The sequence below is a fragment of the Seriola dumerili genome, unplaced genomic scaffold (assembly GCF_002260705.1).
Source record: "Seriola dumerili isolate Sdu_G_001 unplaced genomic scaffold, Sdu_1.0 BDQW01000191.1, whole genome shotgun sequence".
Lineage (NCBI taxonomy): Eukaryota > Metazoa > Chordata > Actinopteri > Carangiformes > Carangidae > Seriola > Seriola dumerili.
In genome coordinates, this window is record NW_019174446.1 from 1,421,649 (window position 1) to 1,431,082 (window position 9,434).

Genomic DNA, 9,434 nt, shown 5'->3' on the forward strand with positions numbered 1-9,434 from the left:
ATGGAGCTTCTGTCAGTCAGCTCCAAGACTGGTGTTGAGTTGGGGCGGGTTGGGGTGCGGTCGCGATGAGATGAACAGGTGTGAGCGGAGGGAGGGCCCGGCATGTCTCTGTAACCTTGGTCATGCACTGTGTGTGAGCATGTCCTGTATGTGCATTTAAAAGCAAATATGCAGTGTGTGCATAAAGATAAAAAGAAAAAAGAATAACAGAGTAAACTTAATGCACTGTTGAATATCAGCATCAGTATTGACAGTGTTGAAAGCTGATGGCACAGGACAAGGATATGCAGAGTGTGTGTGGCCCGGGGTGTAACCCAGCTTATTTACATGTGGTGCAATGTGAGAGGTGGGAATGTGGAAATGAGCATAGTGTATCTAGTGTTGGGTTTCATCTACTGTAACACAGCTGTGTTTCAATCAACACAGCGCACAGTGTAGCTTGAGAAGTGGATGTGCTCTGTTATTACAAGCTGGGAAGTTCTGGCAGAGCAGGCCAAGCAGGTTTTTACCACAACACGCACACACATACACACACACGCACACACACACACACACACACACACTGAAAAGAAATGTCTGTTATACTAGAACTGTGACTTAGACTGAAATATCTGAAATAAGATGATTATTTTTGCAGTATTTGGCAGTAAGTATTAGCAGCAGAAATGACAGCAGCAGTGGAAGAAGTCTGACTGTTTCACTAGCAACAATGGTAATATAAATTTATGTGATGACTGCAGTTATTGGTCTGAGTACTGATGGTGTTTCAGCAAATTACAGTAAAAATAGATAAAGATTTAAGTAAAAATTCTAAAATCCTATAATATATATATATATATATATGTATACATATATAATCATGACAATTATTATAAAAGGGTAATTATATAATTAATAAGGGCAATTATATGCAGCTGAAAAACCCACACACAATTAATTGGCTAAACACAAATCTAAGGCAATTCAGTTCATATGATAAAAGCTATATGTGTAGTTTCAATTATAATTACATGAATAAACAGCAGCTGGAAAAGGGATAAAAGGCATGGAATAATTGTTATAAATGGTTATTTTTACATGCAGATAGAGCATGGCCACATCCTGACTGACTTGCTGAGATATTGTCAGATAGGCTCCATATGCTCCCTGATTTCTTTATGATTTGTTGGTCACAAAATAAACTTATATCTCTCTGTAATCTTTCAACAGATCGGGGTACTTCAGCTTTTTGTTGCACTTCCCTGAAGGTGTGAGACCCATAAGGGACAAATTAAAAAACATATGTCCCTCGTCAAGCGTCAAAAAGACTGGATCCTTCACTTCCCATAATGCAACTTAATAGCATCTTTTCATAGATTCTCCCTACTTGGTAAATGCCTACATATTGTAAATGTAAATTCCACGCTCTTGTTTTTTAAGGCAGGCTTTGCCTCCAGCCCGAGCTGAGATAGTACTCCCTGTCACCATCTGCCCCTGTGTGACTTCCCACTGGGACCTTTTGTGTTGCATTTCCTGTTTTATTTTGTAATTACTACAGACCTTGTGTGTCTGTTGTGTGGTTTAACTTCCTGTCTTTGTTTTTTTTCCCACCAGTTTTCTGTTCCACCTGTTTCTCATTTGCCATTTAGTCCTTGTTTTTTCCAGTTTCAAGCCGAGTCCAAAATATCTGTAAAACATTAAAATGTCTGGGTTTTTCACCACAATTAAAATAATAATCATAATAGTATACTTGTTTTCAGCACATAGACATTTATCAAGCTCTCTCCCACTCTTTATCACCCAACCCAATATAAAAACATGCACCATGCATCTGAATTCAACACTGACTGGTCTGTATGTGTGTCAGTCAATCAATATGTCATTGCTGCAGCTGTTACTAGCCTATGAGTCCAGTTAATATGCTAACAGTTAGCTGTCATGCTAAAGAGACGGTCTATTCTAAAGAGCTCCAGGAGTGCACGTGTGCATGCATGAACGGCACACTTTACAGAACATATGGTCACTAGTGTAATGTAGTGTTTGTATGATTGCATACATGATTCCTAATGTTCTGGCTGTTCCATCTGCTTTTGGGCATTTTGCCTTTTGTTGGATTTTGTTCCCTTGTTCTCCTGTGGTCAGAATGCCTCATCTCGTAAGCCTTTGTTTTACTATTTGTTTAATAAATCTCTGAACTGTATTTCTCTGCCTCCATTGTCTGCATTGTTCCTGACATCAAGTCTTCCCCTTATTTACACTCGGCGGTCCAGCTGACACCAGCTCCAGATCACCGGTGGACAGTTCCTGGTGACACACTGACTGACCTCCCAGATCATCAGTCAGCTGTCTTCGCAGACGCCAAGTCGGATCTCCATCTGACTGCAGCCTGCACTGACCTGCAGCTGAATCTTCTGGTGCCAGAAGCCTTTCCAGGCCTCCAGCTTCATCGTGCAGCCCTGCCTTCGTCCCTGCCTCGTCCGGTCCGTCCGGCCTCCAGGCTGCCCTCCCCAGCTGGAGCCCTGTCTGGCCTCCAGACCATCCGCCCGTCTCCTGCTCCACCCCTGCTAAGCCCTCAGGCCGATCCCCTGAGATCCCCAGCTCCCTGTCCACTGGCTTATGGGTACTGTCACTATCTTCCCATGTAACTTCCCACTTGGTATTTTTGTGTTGCATTCCCTGTTTATTTTGTAATTAGTTATCTTGTGTTATCTCTGTTTTTTTACTTCTTGTCTTTCTGTTTTTTCCTTCCTGTTTTCTGTTCTACTTTCTCATTTGCCATTTAGTCCTTTTCTGTATATGTAGACTTGTGTTTCCTCTTTTCAGTTACCACAGTGTCATGTTTGTATTGTTGTGTTCCTAGTATTCAGCCTTTGGACATTATCCCTTGGATTTTGGTTTTCAGCTTGTGTCCGACTGGACCTGTTTTTGACCGCAGACTGCCTCACCTTGCGAGCCTTCATTTTACTTTTTGTTTGATAAATATCTGAACTGCATTTCTCTGCGTTCTCTCTGCTCTCTGTGTTCCTGGTGCCAGTTCTGACACTCTTCATGACGAGTAAACCAACTTTGATGTGTACAATAAGTGGAATGACCCTTTAAAGATTCTGTTCAGGCCGTTGCTGCTCTCCAATTTAACACAATATAAAACAGTAGTTATCAGCAATAACATTAACATCAGACTTCAATACAGTCAGACCTGTCTATGTCTGATCGTTTTTTATTGGATGGAGTTTATCTTGCACATTAAACTATTCATTTTAGTAGGCAAGTTCCTGATCACGGCATCAATCACTTTCCTATGTCAACCACTGTTTACAGCTGTTTTATTTTCAGCCACATGGTATAGTATCAGTTAATCCACAAGTCAACAAAGTGAGGTGTCACTAGCTTTACTGTGGATAATGTGACTAAAGGGTGAGACCAGTAAGTATTAGTGTCAAAGGCAGTGTGGGACTTCACCTTTGGCAAACACTATTGTTTTTAAGGGATGGAACAGCACAGAGGAGGGATTTTAGGAGCTGTGGCTGACCAAACATTTCTTTATTATGATCATTACATATCACTCAAATGCCTTTGTTCTCTGGGCAAATACACTTATCTTAAACATGCACAACACGATGCAGTGGCAATGGGAAAATGATGACTCGTACAATCTTACACTCTTTTCAGTGACTTTATCTATCATTGTGCCGCCTCTTTCTCTCTCTCTCTCTCTCCATCCCTCCCTCCCATGTGAACAAACACAACCGACCCACCACACACCTGCTCGCTGTTCTGCTTTGACGGGGATGATGAATGGAGAACCTGTCCTGAGAACACACACACACACACACACACACACCTGCACATTGATGAACAGGAGGACGTCACAGCCAAACTCCAAATTAACGGCTTTTCCAGAGCAGGGCCTGGTGGACCGGCAGCTTGTTGGGTTTTTTAAGCTTCTTGAACTGTAATTAATTATGAAAAAGTAATTACATTACATTACTTTACTAATTACTCAGAGGCAAAAGTAAGGTGCCTTTAAACAGTTGCAAATCCTCCACACCCACATGCTTCCGTCAAGGCTTTAATGAGACATCATGTCCACGAGAATAAGACGTATGGACGAAAACAATAAACCTGTCGTCATAAAAACACACAGTCACCGACTGAAGTACCAAACATGAAGTATCAATGACACCATGGATTATAAAACCTGGAGATGATGCAACCACTAAGCATTGCAGCAAATCTTTCCCAGTGGCCACTTACGGTATTGCAGTGAAAAATGTCCTGTGGCCCAAAAAGCATTTTCCTGACAGATCACCGTTGTAAAAGAGACGCCTGTAAAACTGTTGACAGGACCTCCACCTATAAACATTTTGACTCATTGTATTGTGTATTTCTAAGCCATGGGATTTTCATCTTTTAAAATTTTTCTTAAGCCCAGAAAAGTCTTTTGTCTTTGTATGACATGTGTGTGCGAGCTCTCTACACATGGTCGTGTTGTGTCTCAGAAAGAAGGATGCAGGTTGAAGCAAACGCTGTATGCATGTGCAAAGATTAGAAGGAAAACTGAATAAATGAGTCTTTCTTTTTCACACATCAAGGTATTTTTATTTTGCGATTTTGCATTGCAATTATTGGTCACTTCTTAGCCTTTGTTCTTGAGGATAATTGTTTTTTAATCTAAATATTAGTCGCGTAATGACTCGCGTATTGACAAATTTGACCTGGATGCCAGAGTCCGCTGGCTGGAGTGGGGTGGGCTGAGATGGTGCAACCTGCTCCCCTCCATCCAACGGTCCCTGAGGTGAAGACAGTCAAACACGTCCTCATCATCGTCTCTTTTACTCAGCATAGTTGTCCCCTAACGACAATTGTGTGTACAGTATACAGTATACAGTATACATCAAGTATAGCTTGCCATGTTAAATGGCATTCGTTGTCATTTAAATCTTTCCAAAAATCGTTTTGATTTGTTTTCCGTTTTTGAATCAAACATCTGGGGCATTCATGTGTTTCATGAAAATACCTGGGTTCTGTGACAGGTGCATTTGTGGACGTGGAAATTCTGCAGTGTTGTAAAAGTGTTGAACTGTTTCATGACAAAGAGTCACACCATGCAGCCTTAGATCATTTGCATATGAAAGCTGAATGATGTTGTGAGTACAAACTAACTATAAACACCCCCAATACTACTTTTTTTTAAAAATCGAATTTGACTGACATAATGTAAATTAATCTCATGACATAAAAGTTTCATTTCCTTTTGAAGATGGAAAACAGAAGAGGCTCCATGATGAACCCACATCACAGTTAGTGTCCTTCAGTCCACATACAGTGAACATACATGTTACAAGAGCAGGCTCATTAGCTTGGCTGTTACAAACTACAAGTGGCTCATGTCAGGTTTGGCAGAAAGTAGTCACAAATAAAGGAGCTTCACCTTCAGATTTTTTACTTTTCCAATATTAAATACAATTTGGTATGTATTGGTAATACTTAATAAATAAATGACTTAATCAATACATATATTTAAATATGAGTAAAACTGAAAAGCTTTGGTGGATCAAAGTGGGAAGATGATCACTGTAAATGATGATAATGACCAAAATCAACAAATACAATGCTTTATTGGATATGCTCCACTATAAATAAGTAAATGGAGAATTACGTCCTGACAGGAAAATATTAGAGGGAGAGGGACAGTCACTTTAGGAGAAGACAGTGTTGCACTGAAGGGTCGGATTGTAATAGCTGAATGCTCTTGGAGCTCAACCATGGAATAAGACATTATAATACATCCATGAGCTCAACCCGTGGCTCGGCTCCATTCCTGAATGTAGCATATATCCGTGGAGAAGGGTGGAAACTAGACAGAAGAGTCAGTAATAACACAGGAAATGATACATAGCTACAGCACTGCACAGCTTTTAATAAGGAGACATGTGAATATACTTTTCAATATAAAAAACGTAATGAATTATTTGTAAAGCTCTAGTAATAACTTTCTGCTGAGTTGTAGTTATCCAGAACGCATTTCACTCATTTTCACAGCCCAGATGCATGATGGGAGTGACGCTACTGTGCATATGAGTGGGCCTGCAAGTAACCCAGAAACCTTTCCTGGCACTTATATGCGACTTCGTTCTCTGCTCAGGACGCCATTACTCCACTGTATCTTTACATAGAGAATAGATGTTTGCTAAATCTCACTTACAGAACTTTTAAAAGAAAACATTGAAGAACATTGAAGAGGAAATTTACAGTGGGGAAAAACTACGCTAACACCGGCCACATCAGTTAGCCGAGAACGCACCAAATTTAAATATGATGAGTTTGGACAGACCGAGACGATATCCACCATCCATTAAAATTCCCAGCGAGAACGAACAAGTCAACAATCAAAACTCTATTAAATGGATCATTATTGGAATTGTTAACTATAATGTAATTACTGAATTTCAAAGTATAAACCCTTCCATTGCTCTACTCGCATTAAAAGTGATCACATGACTGTAACATGTTACTAGGTAATGCATTACTATCCCACACTGCTTATTAGTTAGTTACATCAAAGCGTTCTTCCCACTCAGTTTTTTTTAGCTTTGTGTGCTTTTATGAACTTTGGAAATGCTGAATAATAACATTAGGGTTTGCAAATGGAACTCAGGGATGGTATTAGGTTACAGGGCAGTGCCAGGTTCAGTTAAAAATGTTTACAGTGATGATTTGTTTGCTTAAAACAAAAGCTCAGCAGCTGGTAAACTGCCTCTGCTTGCAAAAAAAAAAAAAATGCAAAAGGGATCAGAGAAGATTGGTTTTAAAGGAAATTGACTCCCAGAAATATTGAGTAAGCATTGACTGTAGCAGCATATTGTCTCTGCCGTGGAAACCTAGAGACCTGCCGGGCCTATCAGGAAACAGCTTACTTTTTGATAAATACACACTGGCACAGGAGGAATATTTCCTTATTAGAAATTCAGAATCCCTGCTGGAAGAATATTGGCCACAATAAATCATTTAGCACGACCGGCCGCCTTCACTAATACTGCCGAATCAGCAAAGCAGAGCCAAGTCTTATATGACCATCAATTATTAACACACGCTAACGTTATTAGCATATTCATCTCAGCTGCAGAAAGACTATGTAAGTAGATAGATAGATAGATGGATAGATGGATAGATAGATAGATAGATTGATAGATAGATAGATAGATAGATAGATATTTCCTCCATGGCTCATCTCCTGCCCTGCTCTCTAATCTCGGAGTCTAACTAAGTAGGAGCGGGATGGAATCTGACAGATGGATTATGAGGTGCTTATTTATGGAGACTTTTTAATTAAAAGAAAAACTGCTTATTAGGAATCCTCAGTTCCCTCATTAATAGCAGGCAGAGGAAGAGTCTGTGTTGTTAGAGGGTTGGCGGGGGGCACTAATGAGAAGGTTGGTGGGGGTTTGAGGTAGGGGGGGGGTGGGGGGACGGGTATCATTAGGAAACTGGGAGAGATATGAAAGTGTGGTTGAGGGGGGTGTCACAGATTTCCACATGGATGAAACATCCTTTAGAGGCGAAAACATGAGACCGACTTTAAAATGTATTGAAATATTTTTTAAAAAGCTTGTCTCTATAAAGTGCACACCTGTACACCTGCTTGTTTACACAATCATCCAGTCAGCCAATCATGTGGCAGCAGTGCAACGCACGATACAAGTCAGGGGCTTCAGTTAATGTTCACATCACGCAGGAATCTGAGGCTGCAGTTGACACAGACTCACCAGCACCGGACAGCTGAAGACCTGGTCTGATGGATCTGGATTTGAGGCTGTTTTGACAACAAAGGGAGGCCCCACTCAGTATTACTGTGGTGTTCCCAATAAACTGCTCGATATGTGTAGTTCTGCGAAGACTTTTTTCCTCCAAAGGCATAAAATGCAAACCTTATTGAAATGCAGTCTGTGGATATATTGATTTTTTTTTTGTCACTTCTTATCTTAGCTCTTTGTCTGGCTGTGCTTCATGACTTTTTCGTTACAATCTTGTATAACCTGTGCTGAACAAATAAAATGTGTGAGTTTTATTTGACATAGAAAACGAATTTCAACCATCTAGACTAAAAGCAGAGAGAAAAACTCCAAATGACCCTCCATTTATCATTTGTATCATCATAATCATCAAGGGGAGAATGAGTGTGAGACAGTGTCTGTGGAGGAAGCTCTCATGTGGATCGCGTCATGAAAGGGAAAATATTACACTTTGAAAAATGACAAACCAATGGAGCATGAAAGCATGCATTGCCAAACAGCAATTACAGTTTCCTCCCACAGCCCCTGCAGAGAAACTCCACACAGCGCACATCCACCCACCACGCCTGCGTACAGAAGCAGCACCATGAATGAACCAGCAGCAGCAGCTACCAATCCAAAGTCAGCTGACCGGGGACAGCTCGGTCCGGCCTGGGGCGTCCACCTGACGCTGCGCACCCTGAGGTAAACCCTGCTGTTTTGAATGACGTATTTGAATTTGAATGCAATTGTTGTGACTTGAGTCCAAGCTCTAGAAAATACCAAAATGCCCTGAGGGGGGGGGGTGGTTGCGGTCAGTCTGCACACACACACACACACACACACACACACACACACACACACATGAGCCCTGGTACTGGAACTCTCATATTGTCTCAGTCCAAAACAATGCAGCAGCTGGCACAAACAGGGAGCTATTTAACAGCCACCGAATTTGATACTATGCCACCAGGTGCTACTGTGTGCCTTTCCCATCCTCATTTTATGCATCAGCAGAATTTTGTTTGCCTTTATTTTCATAGCTCAAATGCTGGAAAACAGAGGGGGGGGGGTGTGTGTGGCAGTGGGGCCTGGGGTGGTGGTGGGGGGGGGTTGAAGGGGGGTGGGGGGTGGGGGGGGGCATAAACACTGATATTTATGCCCAGCTCCTGAAATGGGTCAGCGTGAAAGGTGTGACATTGTACTTTCACACACTGCAAAGATAGATAGATACTCCATACTCTGCTGCCTCCATCTCTGTTTGTGCACACACAGACACATCTATGCTCTGCGTGTTTTTGTGTGTATTTGCTTGTGTTGCACATGTTTTTATGCACACACGCAGATGGAGACGCCACTGCTCGTCTACATCTGCACAAGTGTGTGTGTGTGCGTGTGTGTGTGTGTGTGTGTGTGTGTGTGTGTGTCCCGGTGTGTCTCAGTATCTGTGTGGGTTGTAAGCACCAGAAATAACACACTTCCATGGGACCTTTTAAATGGACACCATCTGTCTCTATCAGCAAAGGCTTTGGGAAAACTAATGCTTCAGCTCAGATGCTTTTTACCAGCAGCCAGCCAAAATGAACCGGCATCATTACTCTGGACGGAGAAGCAAGAGAAAACTGCAAAACAAATTTGAGAGGAGAAAAGGTTTTCTTCTTCTTCTTCTTCTTCTTCTTCTTT